The following is a 24,173-nucleotide window of genomic DNA, read 5'->3' on the forward strand; positions in this document are numbered from 1 at the left end:
AGTTTATGGAAACTGCCCATTACCAGTGGAAACGTGAGTTCCTAGAGGAAAAAAAAAAAAAGATTTTTCCCACACCTGTACTATACATGCACGTATTTTTCTTTTTTTGCAACAAAGCTCAATTCCTAACAGCAATCCTTTGGGATGGATGGTAACCCTCCATAAAGGAATATTTCTGTCTCCTGTGTAGTCATGTTGGGACTCCATCTGCCCCAGAAGTATTTACATTAATGCACTGAGGAGCTGGGTTAGAAGAGTTCAATTGTACTCAATTCTTTAAAATGTTTAAAACCAAGCAGAACCTCTGAACTAAAAGGAGTAATTTTTGCAAGTATGTTGGCGCTGGTGCAAGGGAGTAATTCGTTCACAGAATACAGGCCAGGAGTGCCTAATGTCTGCTTAGTTATGTTGAAACTGAAGGAGGAAGAGAGCTTCAAGTCCAAGTCCTCCTATTGTTGCTTTTAAGCATTCAGTAAAGCAATGTAGGAAATGGCATCCCTAAATTTGTCTAAAACAAAACAAGGAACTACGAATGAGTGTCCACTGACCTAAAAAGGGTGAAAATGGCAGTTCTGATCTACACATTGCAGATACCACACAAGTTCGATGTTATGAAACTACCAAAGGCAGAAGTGAATATTCTCTTAAAGAATTTCTAACATCTAAGGATTTTTTTCCCCTTTTGGCAGTACAATTATGAACAAGTGGGTTTTGTGGAATTTGCTGGGGGGTGGGGCAGATCTGTACCTGTGTTAATTTGAAACACTTTTTCATTTTCCCAAGTGGTGATGACTTGTAGGTCACGGGATCAAAAAGCGATTACTTGAGATGATAGAAAACCGGAAGTTGTATCACAGAAGTGTTGGTAGGGGGAACACCAGGAGGAGCTTATCGCCGGCTTTTCTGCAGAGCGTGTGTGAGTGCACTGTTGGAAACAGGCTGTAGAACTAGTGATGGGGTGTCTGAAAAGCAGCTCAACAAAGCAGGCCACGTGAGGCCACAGCTGGCCTCACCAGTCTGGTCAGGGCTTGGGAGGCCAGGCCTCTCTGCTTTCTCAAACAGGCAAAGCAAACTCAGAGAAAACGAAAAAAGTTGCTGACTTGCTTTCACTGGGTTTACATACTGGTCTCTTAATGGAGTTCTGAAAGAAGAGCCACAAGAAAGAAAAAGGGAAGAAAATGTTTTCATCTACTTTCAAACTCTTAATGTATGCTTTTCCCTTTCTCTTTTGCAAATGTAAGAGACTCGTTTTACAAACCAGTACTGGGAATAGAGACCCAATAAATTGGCCCAGATGACAGCCCGCTGTGGCCTCTGGCTGTTTATGGGTTTGACCACTGGTACATTTGAATCTCCCCCAAATGAGCTCTATTACACTGGCCTTAAGATTATACATTCATGCGGAGGAAGGATCCTAGATCCTGAATCTGAGAGCACAAGTGAGGAGTCAGACAGGGAGAGGAGACCCACAGTGTCACAATTTATAGTTGGGAGACTTCCAAAAGGATTAAATACAATGTAAATTCCATTAACCAGGGTGCTGAAATGGACAGTGAGGTCAACTGACAGTTTTTAAAATTAATTTTATTGAGACATAACATATAACATTAGTTTCACGTGTACAACATAGTGATCTGTATACACTGCAAAATGATCACAGTTAAGTCTAGTTAACATCTGTCATCAGTTACAAAAATTTTCTTCTTGTGCTGACAGCTTGAAGGTCTACCCTCTTAGCAACTTTCAAATATGCAAAGTAGTATTATCTTTTTAATTATTATTTTAGAGAGACAGAGAGTGCGAGTGGGGAAGAGGAGGAAAGAGCGAATCTTAAGCAGGCTCCATGCTCAGCATGAAGCCTGATATGAGGCTCAATCTCACGACCATGAGATGATGACCTGAGCCGAAACCAAGAGTCTGATGCTCAACCAACTGAGCCACCCAGGCGCCCCGCAATGCATCGTTAATAACTATAGTCACCATGCTGTACATTACATCCCCATGACTTATTTTATAACCAAAAGTTTGTACCTTTTAACCCCCTTCACCCATTTCTCCCACCCCCTCCCCACCTCTGGCAAATGCGAGTCTGTTCTCTGAGTTTGGTTTCTTTTGTACGTGTGTGTGTGTGTGTGTGTGTGTGTGTGTGTGTGTTAGCTTCCACGTGTAAGATCATACCATGTTTGTCTTTCTCTAATTTAGCACAACGTCCTTGAGGTCCATCCATGTTGTCGCAAATGGCAAGATTTCACTCTCTTTTACGGCTGGATGATACTCCATTGTGTGTGTACGTGTACACACAGGACATTTTCTTGATCCATTCATCCACTGATGGACACTTAGGTTGTTTCCGTATCTTGGCTACTGTAAATAATTCTGCAGTGAACGTGGGGGTGCCACCCGTCGACCTGATTCTAAAATGCCTAACGCCACTCTCCTGCCATAGGAACTGGTGATGGGAACTGGGGTCTCCTCGTGACGGAGAAGAGCCAGCAGGACCCAGGGTGCTCCACCACTCTGGGCAACACCACCTTCCACCCAGAATCCTAAAGCGGGGGCTAGAATCAGGTCAGTTGACGGGGTCCTGAACCCAGGAACGGTGAAGGGTGGGGGCAGGCTGGCACATGCAGAATTGATGATGGCATGCCGCTTTCCCTCCAAACTGCTGACAGGGCAGAAATGGAGCTGTAATGAATTTGAACTTAGTTCAGCTTAGCATTAAAGGCTAAAATACCGAGACAGTGTCCAGAGCTTCAGCAAGTCTCATATTCCAGCTAGAGGAGCCACAAGCTTCCTTAGCCTCCTTACCAGACCACCTTTTTTTTAACGTTTATTTTTGAGAGAGAAGAGACAAAGAGAGACAGAGAAAGAATCTGAAGCAGGCTCCAGGCTCTGAGCTGTCAGCACAGAGCCCGACATGGGGCTTGAACTCACGAACCGTGAGATCACGACCTGAGCTGAAGTCGGATGCTCAAGTGACTGAGCCACCCAGGCGCCCCCATCCCAGACCACCTTTTTAACTCTCATGAGGTTTCAGAGGATGACTCTTTAGTCGTCCTTAAAGAAACCTTCTAAAAATTTAATGTGCACCTACTGATTAGCTACCTCAGACTGAAGATGGGCTTTACAAATAAGAGGCTTTTATTTTATTTGAGAGAGAGAGAGACAGACAGACAGACAACACATATCCCAAGCAGGCTCCACGCTCCACGCAGAACCTGACACAGGGCTCAATCTCATGACTGAGGTCATGACCCGAGCTGAAATCAAGAGTCAGACGCGACTGAGCCGCCCAGGCACCCCTCCCTCAGACTGACTTTCAAAAGGACCTGCTTTTTACCATGCTCAGCTCTGCCCATCAGCAGGTAGCTCTAACGAGGAGGGGGCAGAGCATCTGGATGGCTGATGGTCTGCTGTCAAGACGATAACACTGCTTTATGCTGTTAGCAGGCAAAGCATAACAGCAAGGACACCATGCGGTTCACTAGTCTTGCATCCAAGACCTGGAAAATCATTAAAGAACATTTAAAGTGGGAGAATAAAAGCAAAGCAATGAGCCTAGACCAGAGCTTGGCACAAAGTTCATGCTCACGAAGAGTGAGCTGAACAGAGGGAGTGCAGTATTAACTTTCCGAAGATATTTTAGCAATAATGAAATTTCTCCCATTGTGGTTTAAAATCTCAATAGCATATAGACTGGTACGTTGTGTTTTTCTATTAAGACAGTAATTTTTCAATATACTAAACCAATCCCTTTTTTCTCTCTGACTGAAGGTTTGGTTCAAGAATACGAGGGCCAAGTGCTGGCGACATCAGAGGGTTTTAATTCTCAGAAATATGTCCCCGTTGCCATGGGTCACCTTTCCGTCATAATCTTACATGCGCCCTGTAATGCTATTTTCTTCTGGAGCCCAAATCGAGAGGGGTTCTTCTGGTGCCCCTGCAGCCCAGAACACCCACGGCTAATCTATTGGGTGAGATAATGGTATTGTGTTTAAGTAAGAAAATGATTAAAAAAAATTATTTTAGAGACAGAGCATGTGAGCAGGGGAGAGGGGCAGAGGGAGAGAGAGAGAATCCCAAGCAGGCTCCACACTCAGCACAGAGCCCGATGCGAAGCTCAATCTCATGACCGTGAAATCATGACCCAAACTGAAATCAAGAGTTGGACACTCGGAAAAGGGTCGAGATGGTACAGCAGCATGGAAGCTCTCAGCTTCTCTCATCCCTGAAATGCAGCTAGATCAGCACCAAACCATTTTGCACACCTAGAAAATTGACCTGAGGATTAACACAACAATCTGTATAACTTGAGCCACAGAACTCGGCAGGTACATGGCACAGAGGTGAGCTGGGGGAGAGAGAAGCCCTGGAGGGTAAGGAGCTGTATTTGCAGAGAGAGGACAGAGAAAGGGGGGAGAGTACAGGAAAAGCACTCCCCACACAAGTAGCTGGAGAGAAAGAGAGTGGGAACACCCACAAGTGATGGAACTTTCAAGGGAGAATGGAGAAAGGAGAGAGTGTCAACACCACCAGGACTCTATAAACAGGGGAAAGCAGTGTCGGAAATTCCGCAGCTCAATACCTGGTGGTGCTCTGGTGGGAAGCGCGAATCACCTTGCAGGCAGCGAGGTCTGAGGGGTCTGCAGGCTACACAGGGAGAGGCAATTCCCCTGCTGGGAGGACATTTGGTAGAGGCCCTATAGCCTCCCCACAGGCAAAGGTCCCAGCGGACCCCAGAGAACAGCCACGTTTGCTGGTACTGGAACAAAAATGCCAGGGGGTGGTGAAACCTGGCACTGGCTGTGTGTTGTGTTTTGCCATAATCTCTAAACCTCTGCTGTTTCGGGATCCCACGAACATTCCTTGGGGCAAGCCGGCACCCAGACACAATCGCTGAGCCTCTGCAACAACACAACCGCACGAACGTTCCCGGGGGGCAGCTGGCACCTGGCCACTGCATGGCGAGACCCTCCCCCAGAGGGACGGAGTGGGTCCAAGTTGCAGGGCTCTCTGAGGTGAGGGGTCTGGAAACACAGCCCCATCTGAGATATAATTCAGGAGGGAAGTGCTGCCTGGCGGGCTGATGGCTTGGACAACATGGACAGTGTGGAAGCGGGGAGTGGACAGAAGCCGGAGACAAAAAAAGGGTGCTTGACTTCTGGTCAGTGAGAGCACAGATTTCTAATACCAGACCGGGGAGCTGGGTGATGCCATTTTCACCTCTCCTGCACATGCATATACACTGCACCACACCAATCCACCCCAGCAAGTTATGCGGTGCCACCTAGTGGAGAACGGAGCTATTACACCAAGCACCGCGCAACTGCGCCAACCAGCCTCACCACACATCTCTCCTCCTGCTTAGTGTAGGAACTATAAAGTGCTTCATAGTTAGATTTCTAGGGAAATGGATGTAATTTCATTCAGATTTCATTCCGTTTGTTGGTCCATCTATTTTTTTCATTTCTTATTCTTTTCGCATTCTTGGGTACAGAAAGAGAAAAAAATTATTTTTATTTTCCATTAACATTTTTTTAATTTTTTTACTGTGTTGTTTATTTCTTGTAAATTTTTTTATTCTGTTTTACTTCATTTTATTCTATTTTATTGTATACATCTTTTTAAGGTTTAAACATTTTCTTTTTTTCTTTTCCTTTTTTTCCCTTTTTTCTCTATTTTATCAAGTTTCTTCCAACAAGACCAAAACACCTAGGATCTAGCTTCCTTTATTTGATTTTTTCGTGTTGTTTTTTTTATTTTAATATTCTATTTTATTAATTCTTTTTCTTTCTCCAAAATGACAAAACAAAGGAATTCACCCCAAAAGAAAGAACAGGAAGAAATGACAGCCAGGAACTTAAGCGACACAGATATAAGCAAGATGTCTAAACTAGAATTTAGGATCATGATAATAAGAATACTAGCTGGGATTGAAAAAAGCATACAATCCCCTTCTGTGGAGATAAAAGAAGTAAAATCTAGTCAGAACAAAATGAACAATGCTATAACCGAGATGCAAATCTCAAATGGATGCCATGGCAGCAAGGATGGACAAAGCAGAGCAGTGACTCAGTGATATAGAAGACAAAATGATAGAGAATAATGAAACAGTAAAAGAGACGGAAATTAAGGCAAAAAAGCACAACACAAGAATTAGAAAACTCAGTGACTTATTGAAAACGAATAACATCCAAATCATAAGAGTCCCAGAAGATGAATAGAGAAAAAGGGGTAGAAAGTTTACGTGAGCAAATCACAGCGGAAAACTTTCCTAACCTGGGGAACATACAGACATCAAAAATCCAAGAAGCACAGAGAACTCCTATTAGATTCAACAAAAACCGACCATCAACAACACATATCATAGTCAAATGCACAAAATACACAGACAAGGATAGAGTTATGAAAGCATCAAAGGAAAAAAAGTCCTTAACCTATAAGGGAAGACAGATCAGGTTAACAATAGACCTATCCACAGAAGCTTGGCAGGCCAGAAAGGAGTGACAGGATATATTCAACATGCTGAATCAGAAAAAATACGCAGCCAAGAGTAGTTTATCCAGCAAAGCTGTCATTCCGAATAGAAGAAAGGAGAAAGAGTTTCCCGAACAGAAAGTAAAGGAGTTCATGACTACTAACCCAGCCCTGCAAGAAATTTTAAGGGGGACTCTCAGAGGGGAGAAAGGACAGAGAAAAAAAGACCAAAAGCAAAAAAAGACTAGAAAGGACCAGAGAACACCACCAGAAACTCCAACCCTACATGCAACATAATGGCAATGAATTCATATCTTTCAGGATTCCATCTAAATGTCAATTGACTAAACTCCAATAAAACACAAAGAGTAACAGAATGGATAAGAAAACAAGATCCATCTATATGCTGCTTACAAGAGACTGATTTTTTTAATGTTTAGTTAATTTTGAAAGAGTGTGAGTGGGGGAGGGGCAGAGAGAGAGGGAGACACAGAATCTGAATCAGGCTCCAGGCTCTGAGCTGTCAGCACACAGCCCCACACGGGGCTCGAATACACAGAAAGCAAGATCATGACCTGAGCTGAAGTTGGATGCCCTACCGACTGAGCCACCTAGGTGCCCCTACAAGAGATTCATTTTATTTTTTTTTTAATTTTTTTACATTTATTTTTGAGAGACGGAGTGACAGCATGAGCAGGGGAGGGAGCAGAGAGAGAGGGAGACACTGAATCCGAAGCAGGCTCTAGGCTCTGAGCTGTCCGCTCAGAGCCCAATGCAGGGCTTGAACCCACAAACCGTGAGATCATGACCTGAACCAAAGTCACTTAACCGACTGAGCCACCCAAGTGCTCCAACAGACTAATTTCAGACCTAAACACACCTTCAGACTTTAAGTAAGGGGATAGAGAAACATCTATCATGCTAATGGTCACCAAAAGAAAACCGGAGTAGTCATAGTTATATCAGACAATCCAGATTGTAAAATAAAGACTGTAACAAGAGATGAAGAAGGGCATTATATCATAATTAAAGGGTCTATCCACCAAGAGGATCTAACAATTGTAAACATTTATGCCTCCCATGTGGCAGAACCCAAATATATAAATCAATTAATCACAAATATAAAGAAACTCATTGATAATAATACCATAATGGTAGGGGACCTCAACACCCCACTTAGAGTAACAGACAGATCATCTAAGCAGAAAATCAACAAGAACACAATGGCTTTGAATAACACACTGGACCGGATGTACTTCACAGGTACATTCTGAACATTTCATACTAAAGCAGCGGAATACACAAACTTCTCGAGTGCATATGGAACATTCTCCAAAATAGATCACACGCTAGGACACAAATCAGCCCTCAACAAGTACAAAAAGATTGAAATCATACTGTGAATATTTTCAGACCACAACGCTATGAAACTTGCAATCAAATGAAACTTGGTATCAACCACAAGAAAAAATCTGGAAAGACAACAAATAAGGAGATTAAAGAACATCCTACTAAAGAATGAATGGGCTAACCAAGAAGTTAAAGAGGACATTAAAAAGTACATGGAAGCCAATGAAAATGAAACCACGACAGCCCCAAACCTCTGGGATGCAGCAAAGGCAGTCATAAGAGGGAAGTATATAGCAATCCAGGCCTTACTAAAGAAGGAAAAAAAGTCTCGAACACACAACCTAACCTTACACCTAAAAGACCTGGAAAAAGAACAGCAAATACAACCCAAAACTAGCAGAAGACAGGAAATAATAAAAATTAGAGCAGAAATCAATTCTATCGAGAAAAAAAAAAAACAGATCAATGAAACCAGGAACTGGTTCTTTGAAAGAATTAACAAAATTGATAAAACCCCTAGCCAGTTTGATCAAAAAGAAAAAGGAAAGGACTCAAATAAATAAAATCAAGAACGAAATGGGAGAGATCACAACCAACACAGCAGAAATACAAACAATGATAAGAGAATATTATGAGCTATTATACGCCAATAAAATGGGCAATCTGGAAGAAATGGACAAATTCCTAGAAACATATAAACTACCAAAACTGAAACAGGAAGAAATAGAAAATATGAACAGATCCATAATCGGTAAAGAAAGTGAATTAGTAATCAAAAATCTCCCAAAAAACAAGAGTCCAAGGTCAGATGGCTTTCCAGGGGAATTCTACCAAACATTTAAAAAAGAGTTAACACATATTCTTTTGAAGCTGTTCCAAAGAATAGAAATGAAAGAAAAACTTCCAAACTCATTCTACAAGGCCAGCATTACCTTGATTCCAAAACCAGACAAAGACCTCACAAAAAGGAAACTATAGACCAATTGCCCTGATGAACATGGATGCAAAAATTCTCACCAAGATACTAGCCAACCGGATCCAACAGTACATTAAAAAATTATTCACCACGACAAGTGGGATTGTTATACCTGGGATGCAGGGCTGGTTCAATATCTGCAAAAAAATCAATGTGATTCACCACATCAATAAAAGAAAGAATAAGAACCACATGATCCTCTCAATAGATGCAGAGAAAGCATTTGACAAAATACAGCATCCTTTCTTGATAAAGACCCTCAAGAAAGTAGGGATAGAAGGATCATACCTCAAGATCATAAAAGCCATATATGAAAGACCCACCGTTAATTTCATTCTCAATGGGGAAAGACTGAGAGCTTTCCTCCTAAGGCCAGGAAGACGACAGGGGTGTCCATTCTCACCACTGTTATTCAACATAGTATTGGAAGTCTTAGCCTCAGCAATCAGACAACACAAAGAAATAAAAGGCATCCTAATCAGCCAGGAGGAAGTCAAACTTTCACTCTTCACAGATGGCATGATAATCAATATGGGAAACCCAAAAGATTCTACCAAAAAACTGCTAGAACTGATCCATGAGTTCAGCAAAGTTGCAGGATATAATATCAATGCACAGAAATCGGTTGCATATCTATATACCAATAATGAAGCAGTAAAAAGAGAAATCAAGGAATTGATCCCATTTACAGTTGCATCAAAAACCGTAAAATACGTAGGAATAAACCTAACCAAAGACGTGAAAAATCTATACACTGAAAACTATAAAAAGCTCATGAAAGAAACTGAAGAAGAGACACAAAAAAGGAAAAAGATTCCATGCTCATGGATTGGAAGAACAAATATCGTTAAAATGTCGATACTACCCAAAGCAATCCACATATTCAATGCAATCCCTATCAAAATAACACCAGCATTATTCATAGAGCTAGAAAAAACAATCCTAAAATTTGTATGGAACCAGAAAAGACCCTGAATAGCCAAATACAAATCAAAACCACAATGAGATACCACCTCACACCTGTCAGGATGGCTAACATTAACAACTCAGGCAACGACAGATGTTGGCAAGGATGCGGAGAAAGAGGGATGCTGTTGCATTGCTGGTGGGAATGCAAACTGGTGCAGCCACTCTGGAAAACAGTATGGAGGTTTCTCAAAAAAATTAAAACTAGAACTACCCAATGACCCAGCAATTGCACTACTAGGTATTTATCCAAGGGATACAGGCAGCTGTTTCAAAGGGGTGCATGCACCCCATGTTTATAGCAGCACTATCAACAATAGCCAAAATATGGAAAGAGCCCAAATGTCCCATCAACTTATGAATGGATAAAGATGTGTGTGTCTGTGTACACACACACACACACACACACACACACACACACACACAGACTGGAGTATTACTTGGCAATCAAAAAGAATGAAATCTTGCCATTTGCAACAACATGGATGGAACTAGAGGGTATTATGCTAAGCGAAATTAGTCAGAGAAAGACAAATATCATATGACTTCACTCATATGTGGAATTTAAGATACAAAACAGATGAACATAAGGGAAGGGAAGCAAAAACAGTATAAAAACAGGGAGGGGGACAAAACTCAAGAGACTCTTAAACATAAAGAAAAAACTGAGGGTTGCTGGAGGGGTCGTGGGTGGGGGAATGGACTAAATGGGTAAATGGGCAAGGGGTATTAAGGAGAACACTCACTGGGATGAAAACTTGGTATTATATGTAGGGGATGAATCACTGGATTCTACTCCTGGAATCATTATTGCATTATATGCTAACTGACTTGGATGTAAATTATAAGTAAATTAAAAAAAAGAGGATGCTCAACTGACTGAGCCACCCAGGCGCCCCAAACTGTCTTTTTAAAAAAAAATTTTATGTTTATTTTTGAAAGAGACAGAGTGTGAGCGGTGGGGAGGGGAGCAGATAGAGAGGAGACAGAATCTAAAGCAGGCTCCAGGCTCCAGGCTCCGAGCTGTCAGCACAGAGCCTGATGCAGGGCTCATGAACCATGAGATCATGACCTGAGCCGAAGTCGGGACACTCAACTGACTGAGCCACCCAGGTGCCCCAAAAATGTTTTTTAAAGAGCTGCAGAGGGGCGCCTGGGTGGCTCAGTCGGTTGAGCGTCCGACTTCGGCTCAGGTCATGATCTCGCGGTCCGTGAGTTCCAGCCCTGCGTCGGGCCCTGTGCTGACAGCTCAGAGCCTGGAGCCTGTTTCGGATTCTGTGTCTCCCTCTCTCTCTGACCCTCCCCCGTTCATGCTCTGTCTCTCTCTGTCTCAAAAATAAATAAGCGTTAAAAAAAAATAAAAAAAGAGCTGCAGAGATATTTAACATCAAAGTATGATATTTGTAATTTACCTTGGATAACTCAGCAAAAAACCCATATTTAAAACAAATACGTAAAAATGCTAACAGATGTTAAACCTGAGTGGCAAGTATATGGTATTAATTATCCTCATAATGAAAAGGATATATTCATAACGAAATATATTCATAATAAAAAGGGAGGTAAACCCCATGTGTTTAGGGCAGGGGGCACACTTTCTAGGAGCTCAGTCTATTATTTTTTAATTTTTTTTAACGTTTATTTATTTTTGAGACAGAGAGAGACAGAGCATGAACGGGGGAGGGTCAAACAGAGAGGGAGACACAGAATCTGAAACAGGCTCCAGGCTCTGAGCAGTCAGCACAGAGTCCAATGCGGGGCTCGAACTCACATACCGCCAGATCGTGACCTGAGCCGAAGTCGGACGCTTAAACGACTGAGCCACCCAGGCGCCCCTCTAGGAGCTCAGTCTAATGGAGGTGACGGAGGTAAAGAGAAAAATAGAATCTGGAATGATACAGGGAAGCATGGGGTACTCTGGGCATACAGAGAAGTGTCAAAAGCAGGCTGACTTGGGGCGGGTGATTAAGGAATGGATGACCAGGAAAGGGGGGCTCTTAAGCTGGTTCTAAAATCAGTTTTTTTACATAAGTAAACATTTATGTTTAAAAAACATCAGAGGGGTGCCTGGATGGCTCAGTCAGTTAAGCCTCCAACTTCAGCTCAAGTCATGATCTCACGGATCGTGAGTTTGAGCCCTCCGTTGGGCTCTGTGCTGACGGCTCAGAGCCCAGAGCCTGCTACAGATTCTGTGTTTCCATCTCTCTCTGCCCCTCCTGTGCTCTGTCTCTGCCTGCCTCTCTGTCTCTCTCTCAAAAATAAACATTAAAATTTTTTTTAAATAAGTAAAGTCAGTTTTATTACAAAAGCACTGCATGCCCGCTGTTGAAGTGAGGAAGGCACGCCGCACGCAGGGAGAGACTGGCATCACAGGCAGATGGACTTCTGTACCAAGTAACAGAAGCGAGAGAAAGAACACGGACTACTGAGGAGACGGAAAGCACGTCTCAGGCTACAGAGGACGCTGCAAGAGTGACAGGGCACGTGTGATTAGACAGGGAGCCAGCAGGGTCCAAACTTTACCCTGAAGGCCACAGAGAGCCACTGAAGGATTGTAAGCAGGGGACAGACACGCTCACACTTGTGCTCTAAGGAAGTTCGCTCTTCCAGCAGTGAGGAAGAAAAGTGACAACGGGGGCCAGGAAACCCAGGTGACATCAGAGGAAAAGACACCTTCATGTCATGTGTCCCCAGAAGTGGCACCCTCTGTCAATCATCAGCCAGGAGAGGACACAAAAAGGTGGCTTTTTGAGAGGCACCACCCCACAGGGGGTGTCTTCCGTAAACCAGCTGCTGGCCCGAAAGGGTCCTTTATGATGTGCCTTTTTATTTATTTATTTATTTTTAATTTTTTTTAATGTTTATTTATTTTTGAGAGAGAGAGAGAGAGAGATGGAGTGTGAGCGGAGGAGGGGCAGAGAGAGAAGGAGATACGGAATCTGAAGCAGGCTCCGGGCTCCGAGCTATTAGCATAGAGCCCGACGCGGGGCTTGAACTCATGAACCACAAGATCATGACCTGAGCCGAACTCAGATGCTTAACTGACTGAGCCATTCAGGTGCCCCTATGATGTGCCTTTTTGTGTTTTTTTTTTAAATATATATTTTTTAATGTTTGTTTATTTTTGAGACAATGCGAGAGACAGAGTGCAAGCAGCGGAGGGGCAGACAGAGGGAAACACAGAATCTAAAGTGGGCTCCAGGCTCTGAGCTGTCAGCCCAGAGCCCGACGCGGGGCTCGAACTCACGAACCGCGAGATCATGACCTGGGCCGAAGTCAGACGCTTAACCGACTGAGCCCCCCAGGCGCCCCTATGATGTACCTTTTTGACAACGGCACCGAGGTGCCCACCGAGCGTGAGGATGACACACAAGGGTCGCTCCTCAGGGCCGACGCGGCCCTATGGCTTGCTCACTGCCACATGTCTCCCAGCCCAACCTCGCCCCGGTTCGCTGCCACACGCCTTGTGCAGCCACACACAGCCAGTCGAGAGCCACGCTGCTCAGGCTTGAATCCCAGCTGTGCGACCCTGAGTGCCGCGCTTACCAGCTGCTCTGGGCCCCGCGTCCCTGGCTCTAGGACACATTCTACAGTTACCCCGCGGGGCAAGCAGCAACAACGAACACCGAGCGCTAGGCAGGGTGCCTGGCACGGAGGCAGCGAGTGTTCCACAACTCTTGGCTGCCGTTATTGCGTTTAAGAACCTTCTTCGGAAATAAATTCTAAGTAGAATGAGTCGTGAAGCCAGGCTTGCAGAGCGATGCTGGCCTTCTTACCACTGGAGTCCGTTTCAGAGTCAGAGTCACTGTCGCTGTCAGAATACTTCTTGCGTTTTCTTTTAGATGATTTTTTCTTTCTCTTTTTCTTGGACCTTTCTTTTCAATGACTAGACTTCCTCTTCTTCTTCTTTGACATAAAATACAAGTATAAAATTAACTTCAGGGCACCTGGCTGGGTCAGTCAGTGGAGCATGCAACTCGACCTCAGGTTGTGAGTTTGAGCCCCACAAATTGTGGCTGTAGAGATTACTTAAAAATTTTTTTTAAATATAAAATTATCTTCTGGGGCACCTGGGTGGCTCAGTCAGTTAAACGTCTGACTCCTGATTTTGGTTCAGATTTTGTTCATGGGATAGAACTCCACGTTGGGCTCTGCAGACAGTGCTGAGCGCAGAGCTTGCTTGGGATTCTCTCTCTCCCTCTCTCTCTCTCTCTGCCCCTCACCCACTCTCTAAGTAAATAGACTTAAACTTTTTAATATACAAAATTAACTTTTTTTAAAGTTTATTTATTTTGAGGGAGACAGAGCAAGCAGGGGAGGGGCAGAGAGAGAGGGAGAGAGAGAATACCAAGCAGACTCTACATGTCAGAGCGGAGCCTGATGTGGGGCTCAACCCACGAAGATCATGACCTGAGCCAAAACTAAGTGTCAGATATGTTCAACTGATTGAACCGTGCCAGTGCCCCACAAAATTAACTTCTAAACAAGATTTCTGAGTATCAGTTTTATTGTATTTGAAATACTGAAAAAGAACAGAGGACAAGCAATTTGAGTAAAGGTAAAGTCTATTGTTCAACAACTTATGAACATTTTTTTTCAACTTCTTAATAAAAAAAGCTCTGTAGTATTTTTAAAATACCTTTTGGTGGCACCTGGGTGGCTCAGCTGGGTCAGTGTCTGACCGGCTCAGGTCATTATCTCACATTTGTGAGTTCGAGCCCCACATCAGGCTCTTTGCTGTCAGCACGCAGAGCCTGCTTCAGATCCTCTGTCCCCCCTCTCTCTGCCCTTCCCCTGCTTGCATGCTCTCTCTCTCTCTCAAAAATAAATAAACATAAAAAAGAGCCAAATAAAAGCCCCATGTCTCCTGCATTTGGCTCATACTACAAAAATATGTACCTTTTGAAGTAGAAGCAGAAGTGGTGCTTTTCTTCGGCTCTTCATCTCTACTGGTGTGTGTTCATCAAAGCTGAACTGAAAGAAGATGGTTGTAACAATCAGAAAAGTGATAGAATATGAACCATAGAGTATTAAAAATATGGAATTAAAAATTTTCAGTAATGACACTGATTGTCCAAGAACCACTAAAAGCAAATGGGGGGGAGGGGGGGCTGGCTGGTGCATTTAGTTTGGCGTCCGACTCTTGATCTCGGCTCAGGTCATGATCTCACAGTTCATCAGGCTCTGTGCTGATGGTGCGGAGCCTGCTTGGGATTCTGTCTCTCCTTTCCTCTGCCCCTCCCCCACTTGTATGCACATGCTCCCGCTCTCTTTCAAAATAAATAAACTTAAAAAAAATTTTTTTAAAGCAAACACTGAAAAAATTTTGTTCAAGGGTCTACCATCTTCATAATAATATAATAATCACTTAGGTTTGCATAAAGCCTTGGAGTTTACAAAGTGCTATTCAAACTGAAAGCAACATGTAAGATTTATACTTTCAATGCTGCCTACAAGATACTCACGTCAGAACTAAAGGCATCCACACTGAAAGTGAAGGGATGGAAAAACCTGTATCATGAAAATGGAAGCGAAAAGAAAGCTGGGATAGCAATAATTCTACCAGGCAAAACAGACTTTATTGTTTTATTTTTATTTATTTTTTATTTTTAGTGATCTATATGCCCAACATGGGGCTTGAACTCATCACCCCGAGATCAAGAGTCACATGGCCTATGGACTGAGCCAGCCAGGGCCCCTGTTAGTTATCATTTTTAAGTCTATTTTTTAAAAAGTGCCCCTCCACCACCTGGGTGGCTCAGTCGGTTGAGTGTCCGACTCCGGCTCAGGTCATGATCTCACAGCTCATGAGTTCAAGCCCTGTGTCGGGCTCTGTGCTGACAGCTTGGAGCCTGGAGCCTGCTTCGGATTCTGTGTCTCCCTCTCTCTCTGCCCCTAACCCACTTGCATTCTGTCTCTGTCTCTCTCAAAAAAATAAACATTAAAAAAAAATTTTTTTAAGTGCCCCTCCCCAGCTTGCTCACTCTGTACCAAAATAAATAAACTTAAAAAAAGTCTATTTTGTCTGGAGCGCCTGGCTTAGTCGGTAGAGTGTGCAACTCTTGATCTTGGGGTCATAAGTTTGAGCCCCACATTGGGAATAGAGATTACTTAAAAAAAAAAAGACTAACAAGACACAAAGAAGGACACTACATAATGATAAAGGTAATAATCCAACAAGAGGATATTACAACTGTAAATATTTATGCACTCAACATGGTAGCACCTAATAGTGAATACTATACTACCTGAATTACTATTAACAGACACAAAGGAAGAAATTGACAATAATATAGTAATAGTAGGGGGCATTAACACCCCACTAACATCAACGGATAGATCATCCAGACAGAAAATCAACAAGGAAAACAGTGGCTTTGACGGACAGATGGATCAGGTGGACCTAACAGATATATTCAGAACATTCCATCCCCAAACAGAATACATATTCTTTTCTTTTAAAAATTTTTAATGTTTTTATTTATTTTTGAGACAGAGAGAGACAGAGCATAAGCATGGGAGGGGCAGAGAGGGGGGCGGGAAACAAGAATCTGAAGCAGGCTCCAGGCTCTGAGCTGTCAGCACAGAGCCTGACACGGGGCTCAAACTCACAGACTGTGAGATCATGACCTGAGCAGAAGTCAGACGCTTCACCAACTGAGCCACCCAGGTGCCCCAGAATATATATTCTTTTCAAGTGTACGCAGAACATTCTTTAGAATAGATCATATGTTAGGCCACAACACAAGTCTCAATAAAGTCAAAAAGACTGAAATCATATCATGCACCTTTTCTAACCACATTATAAAACTAAAGATCAATCACAAGAAAAAATTTGGAAAGAACACAAATACATGGAGACTAAATACCAAGCTACTAAACAATGAATGGGTCAACCAAGAAATCAAAAGGGAAATAAAAAAACATACATGGACACAAATGAAAATGAAAACACAATGAAAATGAAAACACATCTTTGGGATACAGCAAAGGCTGTATCTAAGATTATTTTAGCGATACAGGCCTAGCTTAAGATGCAAGAAAAATCTCAAATAAACAACTGAACTTTACACCTAAAGGAGCTAGAAAAAGAACAACAAATCAAGCCTGAAGCCTAAAGCCAGCAGAAGGAAGGATATAATAAATATTATAGCAGATTGAAGACGAAACCTTGGGGAGGTCAGGAGCTGTCTCTCCTTCCCTCCCAGCCCGGTGGCTCCTCCACACTTGTGACCTGCAGGGGCCGGGCAAACACCACCCTCTGAAGAAGCCAAGTAGTGGACGGCGGCATATGAGGACGCTGGGCTCACCGCGTCCTGTTGATCACTTAGATTCCACCCACACCTGCCTAAATATCCCAGAAAACCGCCAGAAGACTAGCAGACGGATTCTCCGGAGCCAAGTGTAGACAAGAAGCCCACCGAAGAGGGGCTCCTCCCAAAGTGGATCACCGAAGGAAAAGCGAGCTGAGCCTGCCCCTCCCGCCCCTGTGCACCTTGCCAATCCACCCCAGCTATTACACCAGATCCTCAGCACCACAAGCCTGGCAGTGTGCAAGTAGCCCAGATGGGCCACGCCACCCCACAGTGAATCCCTCCCCTAGGAGAGGGGAAGAGAAGGCACACACCAGTCTGACTGTGGCCCCAGCGGTGGGCTGGGGGCAGACATCAGGTCTGACTGCGGCCCCGCCCACCAACGCAAGTTATTCAAGGTAGCACAGGGGAAGTGCCCTGCAGTTCCGCACCACTCCAGGGACTATCCAAAATGACGAAAGGGAAGAATTCCCCTCAAAAGAAACTCCACGAAGTAGCGACAGCTAACAAACTGATCAAAAACGATTTAAACAATATAACAAAGTGAATTTAAAATAATAGTCATAAAATTAATCGCTGGGCTTGAAAACAGTATAGAGGACAGCAGAGAATCTATTGCTACAGAGATCAAGGGACTAAGAAACAGCCAGGAGGAGCTAAAAAATGCTATAAATGAGCTGTAAAATCAAATGGAGGTGACCACAGCTTGGATTGAAGAGGCAGAGGAGAGAATAGGTGAACTAGAAGATAAAATTATGGAAAAAGAGGAAGCTGAGAAAGAGATAAAAAAAATCCAGGAGTATGAGGGGGAGAATTATAGAACTAAGTGACACAATTAAACGTAATAACATACGCATAATTGGGATTCCAGACGAGGAAGAGAGAGGGAAAGGTGCTGAAGGTGTACTTGAAGAAATCATAGCTGAGAACTTCCCTGATCTGGGGAAGGAAAAAGGCATTGAAATCCAAGAGGCACAGAGAACTCCCTTCAGACATAATTTGAATCTATCTTCTGCATGACATATCATAGTGAAACTGGCAAAATATAAGGATAAAGAGAAAATTCTGAAAGCAGTCAGGGATAAACGTGCTCTAACATATAAAGGGAGACCGATAAGACTCGTGACAGATCTCTCTACTGAAACGTGGCAGGCAAGAAAGGAATGGCAGGAAATCTTCAATGTGATGAACAGAAAAATATGCAACTGAGAATCCTTTATCCAGCAAATCTGTCATTTAGAATAGAAGGAGAGATAAAGGTCTTCCCAAACAAACAAAAACTGAAGGAATTCATCACCACTAAACCAGCCCTACAAGACATCCTAAGGGGGATCCTGTGAGACAAGGTACCAGAGACATCACTACAAGCATGAAACCTACAGACATCACAATGACTCTAAACCCGTATCTTTCTATAATAACACTGAATGTAAATGGACTAAATGTGCCAACCAAAAGACACAGGGTATCATAATGGATAAAAAAACAAGACCCATCTATTTGCTGTCTACAAGAGACTCATTTTGGACCTGAGGGCACCTTCAGATTGAAAGTGAGGGGATGGAGAACTATTTATCATGCTACTGGAAGTCAAAAGAAAGCTGGAGTAGCCATACTTATATCAGACAAACTAGACTTTAAATTAAAGGCTGTAACAAGAGATGAAGAAGGGCATTATATAATAATTACAGGGTCTATCTATCAGGAAGAGCTAACAATTATAAATGTCTACGCGCTGAATACGGGAGCTCCCAAATATATAAAACAATTACTCACAAACATAAGCAACCTTATTGATAAGAACGTGGTAATTGCAGGGGACTTTAATACTCCACTCACAACAATGGATAGATCATCTAGACACATGGTCAATAAAGAAACATTCAGCATAAGGGCCCTGAATGATACATTGGATCAGATGGACTTGACAGATACATTTAGACCTCTGCATCCCAAAGCAACAGAATATACTTTCTTCTCGAGTGCACATGGAACATTCTCCAAGATAGATCATATACTGGGTCACAAAACAGCCCTTCCTAAGTATACAAGAATTGAGATCATACAATGCATACTTTCAGACCACAATGCTATGAAGCTTGAAATCAACCACAGGAAAAAGTCTGGAAAACCTCCAAAAGCATGGAGGTTAAAGAACACCCTACTCAAGAATGAATGGGTCAACCAGGCAATTAGAGAAGAAATTAAAAAATGTATGGAAACAAACGAAAATGAAAATACAACAATCCAAATGCTTTGGGTTGCAGTGAAGGCAGTCCTGAGAGGAAAATACATTGCAATCCAGGCCTATCTCAAGAAACAAGAAAAATCCCAAATACAAAATCTAACAGCACACCTAAAGGAAATAGAAGCAGAACAGCAAAGACAGCCTAAACCCAGCAGAAGAAAAGAAATAAAGATCAGAGCAGAAATAAACAATATAGAATCTAAAAAAACTGTAGAGCAGGTCAATGAACCAAGAGTTGTTTTTTCAAAAAATAAACAAAATTGATAAACCTCTAGCCAGGCTTCTCAAAAAGAAAAGGGAGATGACCCAAACAGATAAAATCATGAATGAAAATGGAATTATTACAACCAATCCGTCAGAGATACAAGCAATTATCAGGGAATACTATGAAAAATTATATGCCAACAAACTGGACAACCTGGAAGAAATGGACAAATTCCTAAACACCCACATGCTTCCAAAACTCAATCAGGAGGAAACAGAAAGCTTGAACAGACCTATAACCAGCGAATAAATTGAATCAGTCATCAAAAATCTCCCAACAAATAAGAGACCAGGACCAGATGGCTTCCCAGGGGAGTTCTACCAGACGTTTAAAGCAGAGATAAAACCTATCCTTCTCAAGCTATTCCAAAAAATAGAAAGGGAAGGAAAACTTCCAGACTCATTCTAGACAGCATTACTTTGATTCCTAAACCAGACAGAGAACTAGTAAAAAAAGAGAACTACAGGCCAATATCCCTGATGAATATGGATGCAAAAATTCTCAATAAGATACTAGGCAATCGAATTCAACAGCATATAAAAAGAATTATTCACCATGATCAAGTGGGATTCATTCCTGGGATGGAGGGCTGGTTCAACATTCGCAAATCAATCAACGTGATACATCACATTAATATTAGAAAAGAGAAGAACCATATGATCCTGTCAATCGATGCAGAAAAGGCATTTGACAAAATTCAGCAACCTTTCTTAATAAAAGCCCTAGAGAAAGTTGGGATAGAAGGAACATACTTAAACATCATAAAAGCCATTTATGAAAAGCCCACAGCTAACATCATCCTCAATGGGGAAAAACTGAGAGCTTTTTCCCTGAGATCAGGAACACAACAGGGATGTCCACTCTCACCACTGTTGTTTAACAGTGTTGGAAGTTCTAGCATCAGCAATCAGACAACAAAAGGAAATCAAAGGCATCAAAATTGGCCAAGATGAAGTTAAGCTTTCGCTTTTTGCAGATGACATGGTATTATACATGGAAAATCCGACAGACTCCACCAAAAGTCTGCTAGAACTGATACATGAATTTAGCAAAGTTGCAGGATACAAAATCAATGTACAGAAATCAGTTGCATTCTTATACACTAATAATAAAGCAACAGAAAGACAAATAAAGAAACTGATCCCATTCACAATTGCACCAAGAAGCATAAAATACCTAGGAATAAATCTAACCAAAGATGTAAAAGATCTGTATGCTGAAAACTATAGAAAGCTTATGAAGGAAATTGAAGAAGATATAAAGAAATGGAAAGACATTCCGTGCTCATGGGTTGGAAGAATAAATACTGTTAAAATGTCAATACTACCCAAAGCTATCTACACATTCAATGCAATCCCAATCTAATTGCACCAGCATTCTTCTCGAAGCTAGAACAAGCAATCCTAAAATTCATATGGAACCACAAAAGGCCCCGAATAGCCAAAGTAATTTTGAAGAAGACCAAAGCAGGAGGCATCACAATCCCACACTTTAGCCTCTACTACAGAGCTGTAATCATCAAGACAGCATGGTATTGGAACAAAAACAGACACATACACCAATGGAATAGAATAGAAACCCCAGAACTAGACCCACAAAAGTATGGCCAACTAATCTTTGACAAAGCAGGAAAGAATATCCAATGGAAAAAAGACAGTCTCTTTAACAAATGGTGCTAGGAGAACTGGACAGCAACATGCAGAAGGTTGAAACTAGACCACATTCTTACACCATTCACAAAAATAAAGTTAAAATGGATAAAGGACCTGAATGTGAGACAGGAAACCATCAAAACCCTAGAGGAGAAAGCAGGAAAAGACCTCTCTGACCTCAGCCGCAGCAATTTCTTACTTGACACATCCCCAAAGGCAAGGGAAGTAAAGCAAAAATGAATTATTGGGACCTCATGAAGATAAAAAGCTTCTGCACAGCAAAGGAAACAATCAACAAAACTAAAAGGCAACCAACGGAATGGGAAAAGATATTTGCAAATGACATATCGGACAAAGGGCTAGTATCCAAAATCTATAAAGAGCTCACCAAACTCCACACCCGAAAAACAAATAATCCAGTGAAGAAATGGGCAGAAAACATGAATAGACACTTCTCTAAAGAAGACATCCAGATGGCCAACAGGCACATGAGAAGATGCTCAACATCGCTCCTCATCAGGGAAATACAAATCAAAACCACACTCAGATATCACCTCACGCCAGTCAGAGTGGCCAAAATGAACAAATCAGGAGACTATAGATGCTGGAGAGGATGTGGAGAAATGGGAACCCTCTTACACTGTTGGTGGGAATGCAAACTGGTGCAGCGTATCTGGAAAACAGTGTGGAGGTTCCTCAAAAATTAAAAATAGACCTACCCTATGACCCAGCAGTAGCACTGCTAGGAATTTACTCAAGGGATACAGGAGTACCGATGCATAGGGGCACTTGTACCCCAATGTTTACACAGCAGCACTCTCAACAATAGCCAAATTATGGAAAGAGCCTAAATGTCCATCAACTGATGAATGGATAAAGAAATTGTGGTTTATATACACAATGGAGTACTACGTGGCAATGAGAAAGAATGAAATATGGCCCTTTGTAGCAATGTGGATGGAACTGGAGAGTGTTATGCTAAGTGAAATAAGCCATACAGAGAAAGACAGATACCATACGTTTTCACCCTTATGTGGATCCTGAGAAACTTAACAGAAACCCATGGGGGAGGGGAAGGAAAAAAAAAAGAGGTTAGAGTGGGAGAGAACCAAAGCATAAGAGACTCTTAAAAACTGAGAACAAACTGAGCGTTGATGGGGGGAGGGAGGGAGGGGAGGGTGGGTGATGGGTATTGAAGAGGGCATCTTTTGGGATGAGCACTGGGTGTTGTATGGAAACCAATTTGACAATAAATTTCATATATTAAAAAAACAAGAAAAAACAAAAAAAGATTATAGCAGAAATAAATCTTATAGAAACTAAAAAAAAAAACAAAAAAACAAAAACACACAATAGAACAGATCAATGAAACCAGGAGCTAGTTCTTTGGAAAAATCAACAGAATTTATAAACCTTTAGCCAGGCTCATTAAAAGAGGGGGGAGGGGAACTCAAATTCAGAAATGAAGGAGAAATAACCAGTATCACAGAAATACAAAGGATTATAAGAATATTATGAAAAATTTTATGCCAACAAATTGAACATCCTAGAAGAAACGGATAAATTCTTAGAAACATAACCTTCCAAAACTGAATCAGGAGTAGAAAATCTGAACAGATTGGGGCGCCTGAGTGGTGCAGTCAGTTAAGCGTCCAACTCTTGATTTCAGTTCAGGTCATGATCTCATGGTTTGTGGGATTGAGCCCCCTGTTGGGCTCCACACTAGCCTGCTTGGGATTTTCTGTCTCCCTCCCTCTGCCCCTCCCCTGCTCACACGCACGCTCTCTCTCTCTCTCTCTCAAATAAACATTAAAAAAAGAAAATCTGAAGACACTGATCACTAGTAATGAAACTGAATCAATACTCAAAAACTCCCAGTAAACAAACAAACAAACAAATCTCCCAATAAAGTCCAGGACCTGATGGCTTCAGACGTGAATTCTACCAAACATTTAAAGAAGAGTTAACCCCTCTTCTTCTCAAACTATTCCAAAAAACAGAAAAGGAAGGAAAGCTTCCAAACTCATTCTGAGGCCAGCATTACTCTGATACCAAAATCGGATAAAGACACTACAAAAAAAGAAAACTACAGAGGCTCCTGGGTGGCTCAGTTGGTTGTGCATCTGACTCCTGACTTCAGCTCAAGTCATGATCCCAGGGTCCTGGGATCAAGCCTTGTGTCAGGCTCCACACTCAGCATGGAACCTCCTCGAGATTCTCTTTCTCCCTCTGTCCCTCTCCCTCTTCACGTGCTCTCGCTCTCTTAAAAAAAAAAAAAGAAAATAAAAAAGAAAAAAAATGACAGGCCAATATCTCTCATGAACACAGATGCAAAAATCCTCAACAAAATACTAGCAAACTAAATCCAACAATACATTAAAAAAAAGTCATTCACCATGATCAAGTGGGATTTATTTCAGGGATGCAAAAGTGTTTCAAAATTTGCAAACCAATGAACACAATGCATTAACAAGAGAAAGGAATAAAACAATATGATCATTTTAATAGATTCAGAAAAAGCATTGGACAAAGTACAGCATGATAAAAATCCTCAACAAAATAGGTTTAGAGGGAACATACCCCAACATAATAACAGCCTTATATGAAAAACCCACAGCTAACATAGTACTCAATGGTGGAAAACTGAGAGCTTTTACCCTGAGGTCAGGAATGAGACAAGGATGTCCACTCTCATCACTTTATTCAACATAGTACTGGAAGTCCTAGCCTCAGCAGACAACAAAAAGAAATAAAGGCATCCAAACTGGTAAGGAAGAAGTAAAATTTTCACTATTTGCAGATGACAAGATAGTATATATAGAAAACCCTAAAGACTCCACCAAAAAACTACTAGAACTGACACATGAACTCAGTAATGCTGCCGGATGCAAAATTAATTTACAGGGGCACCTGGGTGGCTCAGTTA

At 42.1% G+C, this 24,173-nt stretch overlaps 1 long non-coding RNA gene across 3 annotated transcripts in view; it reads right to left on the minus strand.

Moving 5' to 3' along the window:
• Positions 1-3,266: 3,266 nt before the first annotated feature.
• LOC124513890 (uncharacterized) overlaps positions 3,267-24,173 on the minus strand; it is a 31,573-nt gene continuing 10,666 nt past the window's right edge. The window contains exons 1-4 of one of the 3 annotated variants that reach the window (XR_006962546.1): positions 15,235-15,254; positions 14,669-14,743; positions 13,546-13,675; positions 3,270-3,503 (exon numbers count right to left, since the gene is read on the minus strand). This is a non-coding gene — a long non-coding RNA (uncharacterized LOC124513890). Of the gene's footprint in view, positions 3,504-13,545; positions 13,676-14,668; positions 14,744-15,234; positions 15,255-24,173 lie in introns of those variants that run through there. The other 2 variants (XR_006962544.1, XR_006962545.1) reach the window with 2 other exon arrangements.

The sequence above is a fragment of the Lynx rufus genome, unplaced genomic scaffold, assembly GCF_022079265.1.
Source record: "Lynx rufus isolate CCGP_SWC_20201006 ecotype Redwood Valley unplaced genomic scaffold, mLynRuf1.p SCAF_19, whole genome shotgun sequence".
NCBI lineage: Eukaryota > Metazoa > Chordata > Mammalia > Carnivora > Felidae > Lynx > Lynx rufus.